General features: G+C 37.9%; 1 pseudogene; it reads left to right on the top strand.

Moving 5' to 3' along the window:
* The first annotated feature begins 249 nt into the window (after positions 1 to 249).
* LOC123813327 lies at positions 250 to 7,620 on the top strand (annotated as a pseudogene).
* Positions 7,621 to 21,888: the final 14,268 nt, after the last annotated feature.

Genomic DNA, 21,888 nt, shown 5'->3' on the forward strand with positions numbered 1-21,888 from the left:
TGCCAGCCCACCACAGCTCAACTCGCTATTGTGTCAACCTATATTGCTGAAGGGGAGGCTGCGCTTCTACCTCTCCGCAATACACCTCCTGAAGTTCTAGCCTTTGTATGGCACAAGGGAGAAGGGACAAGCAAAAACAGTATTATTGCATTTCTTTTCACATTTTCAACATATGATATAAAAGGTCTTGCATACAGTGGTCGAGAGAGAGTAACTGCTGATGGATCCTTGCTGATAGATAACGTCACCATGAATGATGCAGGAATGTACACTGTGGTAGTCTACGTTACAGATGAAATAAAAGAAATTGGATTTGGGAGGCTTAACGTATATGGTGAGTGATTGCTCTCTGACCACTGGGTTTTGGGTGGGGTGGAGTCTACTTCACACACAGGACAGACATCCCTGAATTTTGCTTCCATTCCTCTCCACATTTTGTTTCAGGTTGGATTTTGTGTAGACAGATTTCCTAAGCTGTCATTTCCCTTACCAACTTGCACCCCTGTGGAGAGTCATTGTAGACAGAAGGATCACTGTGATGGGAGTTACTCTGTAGAGGGAGTCCCATCTCAGTTCACCCCCCTCAACCCCTGTGAATTTGACCTTGAGAATGACTTTGATGTGCTAGGTCAAAGCATGATCTGATGAGCCCCCTGATATACTTGCAGAGCTCAGCTGAGAATCTCCTCTCTAGTACTTTGTCTCAGGGACCTTGAACCCAGGGACTGTGGTGAGCCTGTGTCAAGTTGTGTCTGGGCTCCTGGGAAAGGCTGAGTGAGAAACATTTTAATGGTTGCCCAAGACACAACAATCCTGAGCTGATCACCAGCCAGGGCTCAGGCCCAAGAGCCACATCTTGGCAAAAAAGAGTTTGGTCTCACCTGAGTCTGTGTGTGGAGGGCACAGTTAGACAATGTCTTTGTGTATAACCTCCTATCCTGGGGGTCTTAGAAAGGTTCAGAGGAAAGTCAGCATCTCCAGAAAGAAACTGAGAAAAAGAGATGTTCCTGGTAGCTCATTCATCAGGGATCAGCCCAGGGGATTCTTGGAGTTGATCAATAAGAGATGCCCCTGAGTTGCACAGCTTCTCTGTCCCTGGTTAAGGTCTGATGATGGAAATATTGTACAGTTTCTACACTCACAACTTAGCAGCCAAATATTTCTTGAGAATGAACTGAGGCACCCAGAGATACAGTCACTAAAGCAGAGTCACAAAGACCATGAGCAGCTGATCAGAGTCCCTCAATGTCTGTTTGTAGCCTCAGATCTAATTTAGCCTCAGATTTAATTCCTCTACCTTAGAGACACTATGAGGGTGGCTTTGGATTTTTAAACCAATGAATTGCTGCAGATTCTTTTGTCTTAGCCATTGTCACTTCATAGGCATATATTTTGACCTGTATAGTTTTTAAAAAAGGAGAAATAATGTATTTTTACTCTAGAATCAAATTACATGCAGTAACAATCAGAATCACTGCACACCTCACCCCCTCAGGTAACCTATCTACACCTCCCTACATTGGACTTCACATCACTTACTCATTTGCTTCTTGTTTTGGTGGAGGCACAACCAGCAGTTACAAAGAAAAGAGTTTGCCTTCTCACTCCCCACTCTACCCCTGATACAAACTCAGGGACCAACCTGTAACAAATATTTAGTGGCTTTTGATGAAATAGGAAAGAATAAATGTTGATTGAATGAATGAATGAATGAATGATCCAAAATCACTTTGGAGCCTGGAACCTTGATACAGAGACCTTTAAATTCTTGACATGAAGGACAGTCTTTCTGTGCCTCCAAGAACCAAGACCATCATCTCAGATCAGTTTCTTTTCTCTAATAAAATAGTCTTTTTTGTGATTGCTCTTAGGCCCTGGGCTGTAAATAATAATTTTCATATACAGAATAAATTTTTTTTTCAAATTTGTATCTCATAGCCACCTGACACATATTGCCCACACAAGCCAGAATTGCAGCAAATCCATGACACCACTTGCTATAATATTCTTGTTTTGCATTTGCACCAGTCCTTACCTGATATCAGGGGAGAGAGAATGACTTTAATGGTCAAGGGCTGTCTTCTGCCTGTCTTTTTTTTCCATTTTCCTAAATCACTTCTTGGACTTTGCTGTATCATTTTTTGGCTCACGGACTCATTTGGCTCACTGAGTAATTTGGTTCACACTCACCTTAAAATACCTGATCCACCTCTTGGCCCAGAGACCTGAGTAGCCATCTTACCTCCTACTTGCCCTGGTTTCTATTTGTTAATATTGCACAAACCCCAGTCTCTAGCATGTCCTGGGAAATGGTGCCTCATAAAAACACACATCAGCTGGGCGATAGAAGTCTGTGCAGCTGGAAGGAAAGACTCCTTGTTAACCAGGCAGTCAGGTTGTCTGTGAAGGATAAGAATTACAGGGGTGTATCTGACTCCCAATCTTATGTCTTTCCTTAATCAAACACTGATTCTTAAATGACACCTGGGAAAGTCTGTACTTTCCCCCAGTCATATAGCTGGAGGCCATATATTCTCTGAGCACACATATTCCTGCGCATTTTCTAGTGATGCACAGGCCTCCAGGGTTCTTTCAAAGACTGAAGTTGACTGAGATATGAGAGGTGCCAACTCTGGTTGAAGAAGCTTTTGGAAAAAGGGTAGGTACTACCCAGGGCAAGTTTTATTTTCTTACCTGCAGAGCAAAGTTAACCACACCCAACATCACCAGGAACAAATGAAACATGGAGAATTTTGACTTTCATTTTTGTGAATAGTACTGGGGTTGAGCATTTTTTCTGTGACTTTTGACCTGTTGCATATATTCTCTGGAGAAATGTCTACTCAAGTGTTTTATTCATTTTTAAGTCAGTTTATATGTGGTTTTGTGGTTGCTGTTGAGTTCTAGAAGTCCTTTTGTATATCCTAGACATTAACCTTTTATTTTTTATATAACTTGCAAACTGTTTTCTCCAGTTTGTAGGTCACCTTTCCACTTGTATTTTTGGATGAAGAAAACATTTTCATTTTGACAAAATCCAAATTGTCTATTTTTTACCTGTGTTCTTAGTGTCATATTCATAAAATCATTGCCAACTCAATGTCATCATTCTTCTCCTTATACTTTTTCTATGAAATTTATAGTTTTGGGTTTAACCTTCAGAATTTGATCCACTTGACTGAATTTTTGTGTCTGGTGTCAGACAATGACGCATGTCACTTGTCTGCATGTGAATACCACTGTGCAACCCATTTATTAAAAGGACTGTCTTTATTGAACAGTCTTTATTGCCTAATAAATTATTTAACAAAAGCCAAATGCTTTTCCACTTACTATAAACTTCTTTGGCTCCATAAATGGACATGGTGGTAAGGCTGCCTTCCACAACATGGATAAAAGTTTAATAAGGAGTGGGACCTGATGTTTTGTGAAAAAAGGATGTTCTAAGAAAAGATCAATAAAAGCTCATGAGAGAAAAATTCTATCTCATGATGAGGTTATAGGACACATGGGGTGGGAAGCAGTTTTGTGAGCTGCTAACAGAGATGACTGAAGGAGTATGTGTGGAATCAGCCTGGGGTTATGTGGGGTCAGAGTGAAGCTCCAGCTCTCTCCTTACATAATTTCACCTGAATTTAAATAATTGTCCTTCTGTAAATGTTGGGGACATACTCTGGTGGCCATTACATATCTCACTGTGGGCTGTTAGTGGCTGAGATCTGAGTGAGTTGCATGGCTTTAGGTCTCAAACCCATTCTTAATCAGTCACACTCTCTATTTCTCTACAGAACCTGAATTAGTGGTCTCCCTCGTAGCCAGCAACACCACAGTCACAGAGAATAAGGATACTGTGGTCTTGACATGCAACACAAATGCACTCTACATCCACTGGTTGTTCTATGGCATGAAGCTGCAGCTGAATGAGCGCATGAAGTTATCCACAGACCACCGAACCCTCACCATAGACCCTGTGAAGAGGGAAGATGCTGGGATTTACTGGTGTGATGTCTCCAACCCCATCAAGTCTACTGCAAGTTGGACCATTGAGCTGCATGTGAAATTTGAGTGACCCTTCTTTCCTCCTATATTTTATTAAATTCTAAATAAAAATTTTTGCATATTATAATAGATTTTTTAAGGTGAATAGTCCTTAAATGATTTGCACTGAATCAATAAACTCTCAAAAATATGAGCAGACATTGTCATTATTGTTGAATTAAGGTCATATTTCAGACAACTCCCATCTCCAGTTTGTCTCATTTGTACCATGTCTACAGTGGGGAGATAGTGTGTCCTTCAGAGGATGAGCAGTGGTCCTGTGATAACCAGTGGGAGCAGGTGATGAGCTCATAGAATCTGAGCTCTGTCCTTCTTCATGTAAACATGTGGAGGGAACCTGGACACTTTGTAGACAATGGGAATGGACAAGAGGACACTCATGTGAATGGCAACACTGATCTTTGTCTTTCTCTTTCTTTCAAAAGATTTCTAAAGCCTTGAGTATTCTTATTTATATGTCAATTAAATTATTGCCATAACTTCAATACATTTCTGCTCTTGTTGTTAGTAGTATCTTTGGAAGCTTTGGTCATAATACCAACACTTCAGCTCACATTTCCTAGTTCAGACCATTGTTCATGGAATTAGGAATGACCTCTGGCCTTATGAAACTCAGTTTTACCTGTTTTGTCTTTGGTATCTCTTTGAGAAGAGAACACCACCCAGAGCTAGAGAGAATGCAGGTGAATTCTCAGGGTGAAGCATTTTAAACTCAGGTGACTATTAAAACTCTCATCTTGTTTTATACAAAAAAAAACCTTTATCAGAGAAAACTATGTGGTGAAAGTCAGTTCCTCTGCACTTAGGTAACTACTCAGGCAAAATCAGGTGTCATGAGCCAAGTCCTCCCTAACCCTATCTGCTCCTTTCTAGGTCTCCCTCAAATGTCACAGAAACATGGATGTTTTCCCTGACCATCTTACATGGGAAAGTAACCACCTAACCCATCCACTCTGTCTACTGCCTCCCACCTTGTTCTTCTTTACAGGGCTTATCACAATCAGGAAAGCTTTGGGAGGTCTCTCTTGGATTTAGTCATCCAACTGCTTTACCCACTAGGTTCTAATTTCTACTCTAATTTCTTTCCATGTCCCTCCCTCAGGTGAGTCATTGTCCTCTCAAACAATTCACAGTGTGGACTCAACCTCCCTGGAGTTTGTCCTATGAGGCAGGTGATCATCAAAGCCTCTCAGGATCTTAACTTTACCGTTTTAGCATTTGGACTGCACTTTCCCCCACCCTTACCCCTTCTTATTATTAATCCAGCCTGAAGTGCCTAGGTGGCAGCTGTTCTGTTGCAGGAAATTCTCTTTCCAACCCCACTACCTTTGGTGGGCTTTCTTCAACTACCTTAGCTATCCTCTTGGGCCCAGGGCGAAGACCCTGGGCTGTAAATCACACAGACCTCTCCACAGAAACAGGACATAGACTATTGTGGTTTTAAAGATATTTCTTTAATTTTTATTTTCTTATTTATTCTATCTCCTCCATAGGATGCTATATATCGATAGACTGCTGTCGAAGTAATTTTTGAATTATACATATTTTCAATGTACAATCATGTTTCCATTCATTAGTATAGAAAAAGGCTAGCAATTCACTGATTGTATGTATTTACTTTTTTTTAAACCACATTTGCACACTTGGTTCATGAAGCACCTTCTTCTTAAAGAAAGAAGTATTTGATATTTTTTGTAGTGTGAACAATAAAGCCTGTTCCATGGCAGCCACAATCATTCTCATTAGAAACATAAAATTACTTCAATTGTATACATACACATCAATATTATGTATGTCTTTGACTCATCCTTTAGATATGTTATTAATAGATTTAGCAAAAATAGCATCATTTTATTGATGAAAAATATTGCCCATTAATGACCTAGAAATTGGGTTAGTTTTTCTTATGTTTTAATTAGGTGAGCCAATTAAGTTGAGGAATTTTTATAAACCAATTCTAATTATTTCCTAAAGAGGTGGACATATAGACATCTATATAGAGAAACTCTACCAATGACCTGATTGTTTAATTTTAAAAACAATTAACATTCTGAGAATACTGGAAAGGTCTCAGGGCTTTCCAATGTCTCAGGAAAAAAATCAAGAAAAAGTTAAAATATAGAGAAAAGAAATCTCATGAAATAGTGAGCAAATTTTGAAAGCCATAGAGGAATCAATTCAGGGATATGCTGCTAAGCTTGGAGATGTGTTTGGATCAAGTGATGATTATAGGCCCAATCTTTGGCTGGATGACTTGGCATTGTATTGTCTGCAGGAGTTGAGAGTATAGTTCTCTGGCAGTCCCAGAGTCAACTAACCAAGTGGCATGAGTTTGAGGCCATGGAGAGATAAGATGATACTGTACAGGTATATTATTAAATTGTACATGAAAATTTAACTAACATGGCTGAAAAAAAAAGACTTTAAATTGCTATTTCAAATGCTCAGGGGAAAGGTTTGGAGACCAGTGAGCAATTGAATAAGGGTCTGGAACACTTTCTTGGACAACAAGGAGCCTGGCATGAACTTGCAAGGCTTTATGTCAATGAATGTATCTCTGTTAAAGCAACCTTTTGTTTGGAGAAGATTATGGTGACTTTTTGAAACAGCCACTTATACTATTAGTACTGTAATGAGGTTAAATATACCCTAGGTGGACTTGAAAACATTTAACTTTTAAGAAGGTATTTTGCACAAACTGAACAACAGTAATCTGAGAGCTTTGTTTGGAATTTACATATGGGCAAGCCGTATTGCTTCTAATTCAAAAGGAAGTGCAAAAACAAAAAGTACAACATAAAATATGCTAATTGGGCTGCTAGTCAAATAAGCAGAGCTTATCATTTTGCAGGTAAGAAGGAAACCAAACACTTTGTTGCTGTACTTGCTCAGCCATTTACTTATTATTATTGCTCAAGTAGAGTTGTCTCCATTTTCCTGCCACGACTTTTCCCCACCCCACCAAACCCCACCTCCCACCCTCAATTCTACCTCTCTTTGCCTTTTTCCATCTGTCTTTTATGCATGTTCCTTGACAACCCTTCTCTTTCCACCTTTATCCCTGCCACCCACCCCTATGGTTACTGTCAGTTTGTTCTTTATTTGAATGTCTCTGGTTATATTTTGCTTGCTTGTTTCTTTTGTTGATTAGGTTACACTTAGAGGTGAGATCACATAGTATTTGTCTTTCACTGCTTGGCTTATTTCACTTAGCAAAATGCTCTCCAGATCCATCCAAGCTGTCACAAAGGGTAGGAGCTCCTTCTCTCTTTATGCTGCATAGTATTTCATCGTGTAAATGTACCATTGGTTTTTGATTGATTCATTTACTGATGGGCACTAGGTTGCTTCCAGCACTTGCCTATTGTAAAAAAAAAATGCTGCTATGAACATGGGGGTGCATAAGTTCTTTTGAATTGGTGTTTTTGGATTCTTACGGTATAATCCCAGTAGTGGAATTGTAGGGTCAAAAGGCAGTTCCATTTTTAGTTTTCTGAGGAAATTCCATACTGTTTTCCACAGTGGCTACAGCAGTCTGCATTCACATCAGCCATGGACTAGGGTTCCCTTTTCTCCACAACCTCTCCAGCACTTGTTTGTGGATTTGTTAATATCAGTGATTCTGACTGGTGTGAAGTGACATCTCACTGTGGTTGTAACTTGAATCTCTCTGATGGGTTGTGATGCTGAGCATCCTTTCATATGTCTCTGGGCTCTCTGTACATTCTCCTTGGAGAAGTGCCTGTTCAAATCTTTTCCCATTTTTTAATTGAATTATGTGCCTTCCTGGGCTGAAGTCATGTGAGTTATTTATATATTTTAGAGATCAAATACCTTGTCTGAGGTTTCATTTGCAAGTATATTTTCCCATATGGTTGCTCCCCTTTCCTTTTTGTTGATGTTTGCTTTAACCATGCAGAAGCTTTTTTTTGATGAGGTCCCCTTTGTTTATTCTTTCCTTTATGTCCCTTGTTCTAGGGGATATATTGGTAAAATATTGGTGAGTGGAATATCTGGGATGTTCTTGCCTATGTTCTCTTTTAGGACTTTTATTGTGTTATGATTTATACTTAAGTATTCTATCCATCTTGAGATTATTTTTGTGTATGATGCAAGTTAGTGGTCAAGTTTCTTTCTTTCTTTCTTTTTTTTGAATGTAGCTATATAGGTCAACCAACACCATATTTTGAAGAGACTACTTTTACTCCATTTTATGATTCTTCCCACTTTGTCAAACATTAATTGACCATAGAGACTTTTTTTTTCCTGGGCTCGCTATTCTGTTCCATTGTTCTATGTGTCTGTTCTTATGCCACTACTAGACTGTTTTGTTTACAGTGCCCTTATAATCTAGTTTGATATCAGGTACTGTGATTCCCCCTACTTTGTTCTTCTTTTTCAAAATTCCTGCAGCCATTCAGGGTCATTTATGATTCCATACAACTTTTTGGAATGTTTATTCCATATATCTGAACTATGTCATTGTTATTTTAATGTGCATTGTGTTAAATATACACATTGCTTTGGGTAACATGGACATTTTGATTATGTTAATTCTTGCAATCCATGAACATGGTATATGCTTCCATTTACTTGTGTCTTTCTTAATTTCTTTCTTTGTGTTTGTTCTTTTCTAAGTATAGGTCTTTTATATCCAGGTTGGGTTTACTTATAGGTACTTTATTTCTTGTTGTTAGAGAAAATTATATTTTTTGCCTGATTGCTCTTTCTGATATTTTGTTGTTGGGTACAAAAATGCCTTGATTTCTGAATATTGACTTTGTAACCCACTGTTTTGCCAAATCCATGTATCAGGTGGATTAGATTTTTGGTGGAGTCTATAGGATTTTCTATGTACACTCTCATGTCATCTGCCAATAATGACAGTGTTACTTCCTCCTTTCCTATTTGGATGCCTTTGAGTTCTTTCTCTTGCCTGATCACAGTGGCTAGGACTTCCAATACTATTTTGAATATAAGTAGTGAAAGCAGACATCCTTGTCTTGTTCTTGATCTTAATTGGGATAGTTTTTAGTTTTTGCCTGTTGAGTATGATGTTGGCTGTAGGTTTTTCATATATGGCCTTTATCATGTTGAAGTATGCTCTTTCTACTCCCACTCTGCTGAGTTTTTTAATCATAAATGGGTGCTGTACCTTATAAATAGTTTTTCCACATCTATTGGTATAATCATGTGTTTTTTCCCTCTCCTTTGTTTATGTGATGTATTATGTGTATTGATTTGCAAATATTGTACCATCCTTGCAACCCTGCATTGAATCCAACTTGATCATGCTGCAGGATCTTCTTAATGTATTGCTGGATGTAGGTTGCCAATATTTTGTTGAGGATTTTTGTATCTATGTTCATCAGCAATATTGGCCTGTAGTTTTCTTTCTTGTCTCTTAATCTATTTTGAGATGTCAATGATGCTGGCCTCATAAAAAGAGTTTGGGAGTCTTCCCTCTTTTTTTTTTGGAATAGTTTGAAAATATCAAAGTTAGCTCTTCCTTAAATGTTTTGTAAAATTCTCTTGTTAACACAACCAGTCCAGGTCTTTTGTGTGCCAGGAATTTTTTGTTTTGTTTTGTTTTGTTTTCTTTTGTTTTTGTTTTTGTTTTTACTGTTTTACTTTCACCGGGTGTTTATCGGCCTGTTCAGTCTTTCTGCTGCTTCTTGATTCAGTTTTGGAAGATTTTGTTTTTCTGGAATTTGACTATTTCACCCAGGTTTTCAAATTTTTTAGCACTTATTTATTCATAATAGTGTCTTACAATCCATTTTATTTCTGTGGTATCAGTTGTTAATTCTCCTTTTTCATTTCTGATTTTATGTATTTGGGTATACTTCCTTTTTCTTTTTGTCTCTCTTTTATTTAATGAATCTGGGTTAAAGACTTCTTAGTTTTGTTTATCTTTTCAATGGACCAGCTCCTGGATTTATTGACCCTTTGAGTTGTTCTTTTATTCTATATGTTATTTAATTCTGCTTTGATACTGATTGTTTCCCTCCTTCTAGTTCTTTTGGGCTTTCTTTGTTGTTCTTCCTCCAGTTCTTGTAGTTGTAGGTTTGGGCTGTTTATTTGAAATGTTTCTATCTTTACTAGGTAGGCCTGTATTGCTGTGAAGTTTCTGTAAGGTCTGCCTTTGCTGTGCCCCATAGGTGTTTGACTGTTGTGTGTTCATTTTCATGTGTTTCCATAAACTATTTGATTTCTTCCTTGATCTCATTATTAACACAATTGTTGATTAATAGCATGCTATTTGGTCTCTATGCTTTTGAATATTTTAGAGACTTTTCTCCCTGGAGTTGATTTATAGTTTCAAGCACTTGTGGTCTCAGAAAATGCTTAACATAATTTTAATATTCTTGAATTTGTTGAGGCTTCTTTTGTGTCTAATCATGTAGTCTATCTTGGAAAATGTTTCATGTGCATTTGAAAAGAATGTGTATTATGCTTCTTTGGGAAAAAAGGTTCTATATATAAATCAATTTAGTCCATTTGATGTAATGTGTCATTCAATTCCACAATATCCTTGTAGATGGTTTATGTTGAAGATTTATCCATTGTTGACAGTACGGTGTTAAAATCCCCTACTATAATTCTGTTGTTACCTATATCTTTCTTGAAGTCCTCCATAATTTTTCTTATATATTTGGGTGCTCCTATGTTGGGTACATATATGTTTAGAATGTTTATGTCTGCTTCATGGATTCCTCCTTAGAGTATTATGAAGTGTCTTTCTATGTCTCTTTTTATGGCCTTTGCTTTAAATATTTTTTTTCTGATATAAGTATTGTTACCTCAGTTATTTTTTTTCCAGTCCATTGACTTGGAATATTTTTTCCAACCCTTCGTTTTCAGTCTGTATAGGACTTTTGTTCTCAGGTGAGTCTCATGTGGGCAGCATATATACGGGTCATGTTTTCTTATTCATTCAGCTACCCTTTGTCTTTTGACTGGAGCATTTAATTAATTTTCATTTAAGGTTATTATTGAAAGGTACTTATTTGTTTCATTTACCCCCTCTGTACATGTGTTCCTCTCTTTCTCTTTGTCTTCATATCCTTAAAGCAAGCCCTTTAGAATATCTTGCAGTGCTGCTTTGGTAGAGATGTATTAATTTAGCCTTTTTTCTGGGAAACTCCTTATGTCACCATCCATTTTAATTGAGAGTCTTGCTGAGTAGAGTAATCTTGTTTGTAGATCTTTGTTTTTATTACTTGGAATATTTTTTCCCATTTCCTTCTGGCTTGTAGTGTTTCTATTGAGAAATCAACTGCTAGCTCTTTTGGTGCTCCCTTATATGTTACTTCCTGTGTTTCCCTTGTTGCCTTTAAGATTATGTCTTTGTCTTTGAATTATGCCATTTTAATTATGATGTATCTTGGAGTGAGCCTCTTTGGGTTCCTCTTGATTGAAACCCTCTGTGCTTCATGGATTTCTGTGACATTTTGGATCATCAAATTAGAGATGTTTCCCATCATTACTTTTTCAAATGGGTTTTCTATCCCCACCTCCCCTTCTTCTCCTGCTATCCACATATTGTTCTGCAGTTCCTTTAATGTCTCTTTGCTCTTTTTGAGCCTTTTTCCCCTTTTTTCCACTTTCTGTGTTTTTTTTTCTACCTTGTCCTCCAGCTCACTGATTTGAACCTCTGCTTCATCTAGCCCTCTTTTGATTTTTTTTATACTGTGGTCTTCAATTCAGAAATTGTATTCTCCATTTCATTTTGGACCTTGTTGATTTTTTTATGTCCTTTGTCATGCTGTCATTCTTTGCAGTAAGTTTCTCCTAGCTTCCCTGTAGTTTTCAGTAATTCTCACTGAGCTCATTAATCTTCCATATAACAATTGTTTTGAACTCAATATCTGATAGTTTACTTTCCTCTATTTCATTTCACACTCTTTCTGTAGCTTCCTCCTTTCCTTTAGTGGTGCAGTCTCCCCAGTCTCCTGAACCTGATTATCTTGGGATGCCCTTTATGCTGTTTATGTTGGCTCTCTGGATGTAATTGGGTTTTGACTGTTGTTTTGTCATTCTTTGGTGAGTCCTTCCCTCCGGTTAGTTGAACAAGGATCACTTCACCAACCATTGCCTTGTATGTGGTTGTGCAGGTGGTGCCAGAAGAAAACCACACAGCCCAGGAAATAATCCCACATGTAGAAAAATAACTACCCCCTGCAATCCCACTATCAACAGCAAATGAACCAGTATAAATAAGGGTGTAAAGGGATTAAGGCTATTATAAGAAAAGAGAGCAAATATGAGATGACTAACTGAAAGAAATATGATTTTCAGAGGGTAGATGGAGGATCACTAATAAGAGTTAGGAGTTGGAGTAATGTGAAGAGAGAAAGTAAAATTTACATATGAAAAAAAAAAAGGGAAGGAAGAAGCCAGAATGGAGTAACTGAAGGGAAATATATCATATTAGGTTTAAATGGAAATTAAAAGAAAAGATAATAAAGTCAGAAAGAGAAAGAAAAATGGAGGGAAAAAGTAAATAAATAATAAAAAATATAGGAGCCAAATTAAAGAGAAAGATCACCTACAACACTATCAACAACAAATGAGCTAAAATTAATATAGATGATATAGGAATAAGAGGGAAAAAAGAAAGAAAGAAAAGCTAAGAGATGTCTAGAGGAATGGTTAGTCATTGTGAAATGACAAGATGAGAAGGAGTCCTGACAGTGAGGAACAAAAACAAAGCTGAGAGAGGGAAAATTATAAGTTGAGGTGAAAAGAAAAAGAAAAAAAAAGAATACAAAATAAAAGGGCAGGATGAAAGAGAAAACTAAGAAAGAAAAAGAACAGGCTAAGACATGGCAAACTTACAAATTTGAGATATAAAAAAAGAGTTGGAGATGTGATTGGTAAAACTTGAGATTTCAAATACAAACTTACTGAAGATCTAGAGATAAAATTGAAGAAATGTGACAACTACCCTACCCACAATGATCTAGTGAAGATTGCTAAAGTTGGAGAGAGAATGCAGGTGTTTTAAGTGCAGGGAAATAGGATGTGCAATGTCTATTGACAATAAAATTGGTTTTGTGAGCCTGGCCAGGGGAGAAATGTTACAAGTGGCAAGAGAGAAAACAAAAATTTAAAATGAAAATAATGACAGTAAATAGTTAAAATGGGTTAAGAGAAGGGAGGGGAAAATGTGTGAATTGAAATAAGCTATAGTACAAAATCTAGTAACTTAATATGCACAAGCGTGATGGACAAGAAATGAATGTTAAAAAGCTATGCAGAAAAGAAACTATCGCAAATCATGGAGAAGACCACAGTGGATTTTGTCTCAGAAGCCTCTAGTTTTTACCACTGTTTTTTCTTTCTGGATCTGCCTCTGGTGATGTCAGATGTTGACCCTATCTGAATTTAGGCAGCCTGTTTAAGACTTCCAGGGACCTACTGTCTGTGGCTGTCTCTTTCAGCTGTTAATCTAGTTGCTCTGCACTCAGCAGTAAGGCTTAAGCACCATAGGGCAGGGCAGAATCCCTCTTGGGTTTGGGGGCATCGTTTCTGTTCAGGCTGCTGCTGGTGGGAGGGGAATTGTCTGCCTGAACATGATGGCTGCTGCCATATAGGAAATGACCCAGCACTGGGATCCTGGTGGCTACTCTCTCAGTTCTCTCTCAAAAGCTACCATCATCAGTCTCTCCTCAAGCATCTCTAGCCCACTTTGACCACGCCTTTGCAGGAGCCCAAGGTAAGTGCCTGCAAATGAAAATTTGTGTGTTGGCTCTCTAAATGCCTCTTTGCATTTCCAGTTATCCATCTCTGGCAGAGAACGATGCTGTCACTTTTCACCACTGGTTGTTTTCTGTGTACTTTTTGAGCTCTGGTCCTATAGGCTGGGGATCCCACCTTAAAGTTTAGAGCCCACACTCCTGAGGGTGATCTAACTGGCTGCTTAAATATCCCTCCAGCACTTCAGCTGCCACCTGTGGGCATCCAGCCTGCCCAATTGTGTCTCCACTGCTCTCCCTACCAGTGAAATTGTGCTGAAGCTGATTCTTCTGTCCATCCCTGGTTATAAAGCTTCCCTCTCGCTATTGTTTAGTTGTTTGTTCTTGATGAGTACTCCACAATTTAGTTGTAATTCCAGATTGGTCCTGGAAGGAAGTTAGCATAATTTCCACTCCTCTGTCATCTTGGATCACCCTCATTTTTACTTTCTTTGAAGTAACTCCACACTGTTTTCCACAGTGACTGCACTCATCTGCATATTCTAGGACAGTGAACTAGGATTTTCTTTTCTGGCCATCCTAACCAGCACTTGTAGGTTGATTTGTTGATGGTAGTCATTCTAGCAGATGGGAGGTGGTATCTCTTTGTAGTTTTAATTTGCATCTCTCTGGTGATTAGTAACATTGAGCCTTTTTTATATGTATATTGGCCATCTCATGTCCTCATTGGAGAAGTGTCTCTTCAGGTGTGCCAGCCATTTTTTAATTGGATTGTTTGTCTTCCTGGTGTTGAGTTGTGTAAGGACTTCATGAAGCTTGAAAATTGACCCCTTCTCCAATATATCATTGCCAAAGATGTTCTCCCATACACTGGTTTCTCTTTTCATTTTGTTCACGGTTTCTTCTGCTGTGAAGAAGCTTTTTAATTTGATGCAGTTACATTTGTTTATTTTTTACTTCTTCTCCTTGCCCTAGGAGACATGTTGGAAAAAGTATTGCTATAGGAGATGTCTGAGATTTCACTGCCTATGTTTTCTTCTAGGATTTTTATGTTTTTGCAACTTTCATTTAAATATTTTACCCATTCTGAGTTCATTCTTGTATGGTGTAAGTTTGGTGGTTTAGCTTAATTTTTTGCCTGTACCTGTTCCATTTTCCCAACACCACTTATTAAACAAGAATGTCTTTACTCCATTGTATGATTTTGCATCCTTTGTTAAATATTAATTCTTCACAGAGGAGAGGGTTGATTTCTGGGATCTCTCTTCAGTTCCATTAATGTATCTGTCTGTTCTTTTGACAGTACAAAGCTCTTTTGCTTAAAAAGGCCTTGTAGTATAGTTTTGTTTCAGTCACTGTAATCTCTGCACCTTTGTTCTTTTTTTCTCATGCTTTTGAAAGCCATTTGTATTTTTTTTTCTTTTGGTTCCATGTACATTTTTAGGATATATGTTTCTGAACTGTGAAACATGCCATTGGTATTGTGATAAGAATTGCATTAAATGGATAGATACTCTTTGGGCAGCCTGGGCATTTTCATAATGTCAATTCTTCAATTACATGAACATGGTATATACTTCTGCTGATTTGTATCTGTCTTGATTTCTTGTTCCGTGTCCCATAGTTTTCACAGTACAGGTCTTTACTTGGTTAATTTTTTTCTATTTATCTTAGATTTTTGTTGTCATTTGGTTTCTGCAGTAGTAAATGGGGCTGTTTTTCAGTGTCTCTTCATGATAGTTCAGTATTGCTGTATGGATGTGTTACCAATTTCTGAATATTAATTTTGTATGCTTCTACTTTGCTGAGTTCATTTTTTGATTCAGAAGCTGTTGGTGCAGTTATAAGGTTTTCTACATAGAACATCATGTAAAATATGATTAATGAGTCTTATTTTCTCCTTTCTAATTTGGTTGCAGTGCATATTTTCTTCTTCTCTGATTGTTGTTGATAGCATTTCCAGTGCTATGTTGAATAAGACTGGTGAAAATGGATAACATTGTCTGGTTCTTGATTTTATAGGTAACACCTTTAGTTTTTGCCCATTGAATGTGATGTTGGCAGTGGGGTTTTCATATATGGCCTTTGTTTTCTCTATTCTTACTTTGCTGATTTTTTTTTATGATAAGTGGATGCTGGATCTTATGAATTTTTTTCCTGAGATTATTGTTGTGATCTTGTGGTTTTACATTTTTTTCTTTAAGATTTTTATTGTATTTATTTAATTGCATATATTGTAGCAACCCTGCATCCCCAGAACAAATGCCACATGATCACCTCGTATGATCTTTCTAATCTATTGCTGAGTCTGGATTGCTAATTTTTTCAAGAATTTTAGCATCTCCATTCATGAGGGTTAAGTGCCTATAATTTTCTTTCATTGTAGTGTAATTATCTGGTTTTGGAATTAGGATAATGCTTGCCTCATAAATTCAGCTTGGAATTTTTCCTTCTTCTTAGACTTGCTGCCCTCACTTCTTGTCATTGTTATTTGTTTGAAATATTATTTTACATTTCTTTACTTTTTTAATCAGGTCATCCTCTTGCCATAATTTAAATTTTTTAAATTGACTATGGCCCCAAAACTATAAATAAAGAGCTTGGAAACTAAGAGTCGTACACAGGTATAAAGAGTTTGAGGTCCTGTTGACCTTAGATTTTGTGCAGCACCAAAAAAGGAGAATACCCACCTAACACTAGAGTCAAATCAGAGAGGACACATTTTTTAGACCTCAGAACTATTAACATGGTTTTCCTCCCTCAGAAATTAAAAGCTAACTAAAGTGCTGTTTTAAACACTAAGAACTGCCCCTTTTATGACATAGTTTTCCATCAGAATAGGTTTACTGTAAACCCAATAAGACTCAGAAATTTTATATGATATCATCATGTTACAGAACAACAAAGGGGGTGCAAAGGGCAATACACTATTACCAAAAGGAACCCCCCCCAGGTTTGTTATGTCAGCCACCTTATAGGAAAGACGTCTCTCAATGCCACAGATTCATGAAAAGGAAAGGAAATGTTTATTTAATACTTTGCAAACTTAAAGTAGTAACCTAATGTCTTCATCAAAATCCCAAAGTCCCTTAAAACACCCACAAACACATACAGTTCTTCCTTTCCCCTTTGCCCAGTCTGAGGTACCATATCTCAGGAAAAGAAATAGAAGTCTGTGGCTCAGGCAGCCCCCAGTTCTTCCCAGTAATCTGTCTTGGCTGGTAGGCCTCCCTTGGTTCCTGGCACCATCAGCTATGTCACCGGGATCTCTGCTAAAGCTTGGTGGTGGTTCCCCCTTTTAAAGCTATGGGAAACCCCACTCTGGCAAAGCCACGTGGCTCTCCTTTCAATTGCCACAGCTGCGTGATTCTCCCTGCACAATGGCCGGGGCATCTGGGTTTAAATCCCCATGCCAATCTTCCTCTGCAGCCCCATTTCCGACTCCTCCCACAATTTGGCTACAATTGCCATCACTCTCATATCCTTCCAGCTTTACTGGGCTGCCATTGTGAGTCTGGGCAGGTGTGGCCTCATGTCATGGAGCCAGTCTTCTCCAAGGTCCCAGGCAGGCGCTGTAACTCAATGGACTTGCCCCCTGTTATGTCTTGGTGGGGAAGTTACTTCCACCCCCCTGTCTCAGAGCTTGACCACAGCTCTTTAACATATCTATGCAACCAGTTAAAGGTTATAGATATGTTAAATGACCACACCAGAGGTTAGCTGCAAAGCTGTTGCTATGCAAAACAGCTCTCAATGGCCCTCCCCCATTTGTTCCTTTCCCCAACCCACACCTGTGGGGAAAGGGGTGAGGACATCCTAATATTTCCTGAACACATGAGTTCTAGACTCCATTCCAAATCCCTATTTAGGACCACCCTCTTGGCTGCACCCTGTAACAATCATGCCCTGATTCATCCAATTCTATTACATTTTCACCTCTGGAGCACATAGTGCTCTTCTCTAACAGCCACAACACAGTGCTGAAAATACTGGAGCAGAGACTCCAAGAGTAAAAGAGGGGACTTCAGGACAGGATCCCTCTGTTTTGTTTTTATAGGTGCAGCACATTTATTGTTGCTGTAGAGGTTGACATTTACACTCTCTATTTTGCATGAGGGGAGGCATTTCCAACTCAGCCCAGAATAAATGTCCACAAATAGTTGTTCCCTTTATGTCTTTTTTTAACATTGGTATTTTTTACCCATTCAGGGGTTTCTTACCCTGTGATTTCAAAAATCTGTAATGGCTCTGTACACCCAAACATGTGTACATAGCACAACAGCTCCTGCAGTGTTGGGCACTCAGACCACAGACAGGGGGTGCTGTTGGAACTTAGTGAGACACAGGCTGCAAAGATTTTCTAAAGGAAGGAGGATAAATTCAATATGCCCAAGACAGTTGAGTTTAGCATGGAATCCACAGCCTAGGGCTGTGTATTAAGTTCAGAAACTGTGGTAAGAAATTATGTTTCATGAAAATGCTAATCAAAAAAGGCAAGAAGGTTTCTACAAAAAATTAAAAGTAGAACTACCATACAACTCAGTGATTTAACTTGTGGTCATTAGTCTGAAGAAAATATGAACACTAATTCAAAAAGTTATATGTACCACTATTGATTACAGGCTTGTGCCTTATTCATGATAGGCAAAATATTGAAGTAACCTAAGTGTTCATAAATATATGAATAAATAAAATGAAAATAATATCTTAACCATATATTTGTAAATACACATTTATATGAAAAGTATTACTCAGCCATAAAAATGTGTGAAATCTTGTCATTTGGGACAAAATATTATAGATGGTCCTGGAGGGTATTATGTTAAGAAAATAGTCTCACAAAGACAATTACTGCATGATATAACTGTATGTGGGACCTAAAAAGCTAGACAAATGAACAAAAATAAATAAAAATAGGCTCATAGATGCAACAAAAAAACTGGTAGTTTACAGAAAGTTTTGATAGAAGGATAGTAAATAGAGGTGAAAGTGATTAAAAGGTGCAAACTTCCACTTATAAAATAAATATATCTGTGGAATGTACCAAACAGAACAGGGAATGTAATCAATAACATTGTAATAACTTTACAGAGTGACTAGAGGGTAACTAGACCTGTTGTGGTGATCACCTTGTCATTTACATAAATACAAGTCACTGTGTTGTCCACCTGAAACTAATAGAATATTGTAAGTCAGTTATACTTCAAGTAGAAAAAACTTAAAAAATACAATAAGATTCCATCTCACACCCACTAACATACCCATTACAAAGAACCATAATATAATATCACCAAGTGTTGGTGATACTGCAGGCAGGTCACAATGCTTATGCACTGTTGATGGGAATGGCAAAATGATGAAGTGTAATGATGGCTGCACAGCAATGTGAATGTATTTAATACTGTTGAACTGTACCTTAAAATGGTTAATATAGTAAATTCTTGTTATGTGTATTTTGGCATTAGAAAATATTTTTTTGAATTGTATCTTGAAGCTTTTGCCTCATGTGAAAGCTTTACTGACAGAGGCAATTTGGGAACATGAAGGGATATTTTAAAAACAGCTCAGAACCAACTGAACACAGGTTGGAGAGAAGCCTTACAACCCTGGAGAGATGAAAGAAACCACTTTAGCACAATGAGAATCATAGGGAGTGTGGAGGAGGCATGAGAGGGCTGGCTGGGCTCCCATGGGTAACAGCTGAAGATCTGGAAGGATATTGGCATCAGATTACTCAACAGAAACATTTCACGCCAGTAGGGCTTACCATGAAGTATTTAAGGGGAGCAAAAGTAAGTATCTACCAGAAAGGCTATTTACCCAGAAAGGCTATCATTTAAAATCAAAAGAGAGCCCTGAGGAGAAATAAGGAGATTCCCAAACAAGAAAAAGCTAAAGGAGTTTGTTAACACCAAACTGATGCAGACTCCAGCCAGTGTTATCTGTGGCATTGTGGATGCAATGAACAAATTCACATGGACTACTGAAGTCCTGTGGAGAAAAAGAGATGGCATGGCCACCCTCTGAGTGAGAGAGTGCATCGACCCTTGCCTGGACAGGTTTTTATTGCTTTCTAATAGCATACATCAAAGGAGGTTCTCATTCATTATGCTCAGGTTTGCTTTAGGTGATTACTTTTTCCATATAAGAAAGGAAAGTATGTTACTGATTACTTCTCCCAGATTAAAAAGGAAAAAATGTTGCAAATGCAAGGGAATGATAAAAGTGATTGGTCTGGTTGCACTCTGTCCTTGAGATAATTAACAGACTTTAGGAAGTTACTTTAAAGATATACAGTAAACATTTGCTGCTTAAACTCAGGGTGAGGGAGTTTTAGCAAGAGCAAGCCTCAAAGCAGCCTAGGTATAGTGCAGGCCTGATTTCCCATAGGGAAGCTGATCTGTGGGTTTGGTTCCTGTGTGCGAACTCATGCCTGCTGGTTTTCTGATATGGCTGGGATACATTTGCCATTGCCAGGAGGACCTGTTCCCTATACCAAACCAGTACTGCAAAACAAGTTAAGGACATTGCTTTATGAAGGAGGAGGGGGGGAGGAGAGGGAGGAGGAGGAGGAAGAGAAGGAGGAAGAAGGAGGAAGAAGAAAAAGGAAGAAGAAGGAGGAGGAGGAGGAAGAAGAAGAAGAAGAAGAAGAAGAAGGAGGAAGAGGAAGGAGGAGGAGGAGGAGGAGGAGAAAGAAGAAAAAGAAGAGGAGGAAGAAGAAGAAACAAAACCAGAGGAAAATAGTCTAACAATAAAATGGCAATTCATATGTATCCATCAATAATCACCTTAAATCTAAATGGCTTAAATTCTCCAACCAAAAGACATGAGGTAGCTGAATGGATAAGAATACAAGACCCATAGATGAAATGCCTCCAAGAGACTCATCTAAGATGAAAAGAGGAACCAAACTAAATATGAAGGGTTGGAAAAAGATTTCATGCAAATGGAAAGGAAAACAAAGCTATGGTAACAGTGCTTATATATATGTATATAAGCTTCTATATATATATATATATATATAGACTTTCAGGGGAGGCCAACTTACAGTCCATGGGCTGCATGCGGCCCTGGATAGCTGTGAATAGATTCCAACACAAAGTCATGAATTTACTATAAAGATTATGAGATTATTTTGTGATTGTGTGTTATAATGTTTTTAATGTGTGGCCCAAGACAACTCTTCCAGTGTGGCCCAGAGGTGACAGAAGTTTGGGCACCTTAAAGTATAAACGAAGGCTATAGTAAGAGACAAAGAAGGACACTACATGACAAAGGGAACAACCCAACAAGAAGATATAACTCTAGGAAACATTGCACCTGACATAGGAGCACCTAAAAATGTAAAGCAAATATCAATCAACAGAAATACAGTCATAGTCATTGATTTTAACACCCCATTGACATCAATAGATTGAACTTTGAGGCAGAAAATCCAGAAGGAGAGAGTGGCCTTAAATGGAACACTGGGTCAAATGGATTTAATTTATATCTCCAGAGTATTTCACCACAGAGCTGCAAAATAAACATACTTTTCAAGTGCATGTGAAATGTTTTCTAGAATAGATGACATCCAAGGACACAAAACAAGGCTCAATTAATTTGAGAATACTCAAATTATATCAAGAATTTTCTCTGACCACAATGCTTTGAAACTAGAAATTGATCACAAGGAGAACAGTGAAAAACAGGCAAGACATGGAATCTCAATAACATGTTCTAAACAAGGAATTGGGTAACCATGAGATCAAGGAAGAAATCAAAAGATACCTTGACACAAATAAAAATCAGGAACCAAAAACCCAAAGTCTCTGGGACATTGGGAAAGCAATCCTAAGACTGAAAGTCATAGCATACAGGCCTATCTCAGAAGCAAGAAAAAAGCTCAAATAAACAATCTAACTTCACACCTAAAGGAAATTGGAAAAGAACAACAGACAAAGTGCAAAGTGAGTAGAAGGAAATAATAAAGATCAGAGCATAAATAAATGAAATGGTGTCTAATAAATGATAAAAAAGAACAATGAATCTAAGAGCTGGTTCTTAGAAAAGATAAACAAAAATGACATAACTGTTAAAAGACTCATCAAGGAAAAAAAGTGAAAGGTCACAAATTAATAAAATCAGA

This window comes from Phyllostomus hastatus, unplaced genomic scaffold (genome assembly GCF_019186645.2).
Source record: "Phyllostomus hastatus isolate PE091 unplaced genomic scaffold, TTU_PhHast_1.1 phas_contig_1507, whole genome shotgun sequence".
Taxonomy (NCBI): domain Eukaryota; kingdom Metazoa; phylum Chordata; class Mammalia; order Chiroptera; family Phyllostomidae; genus Phyllostomus; species Phyllostomus hastatus.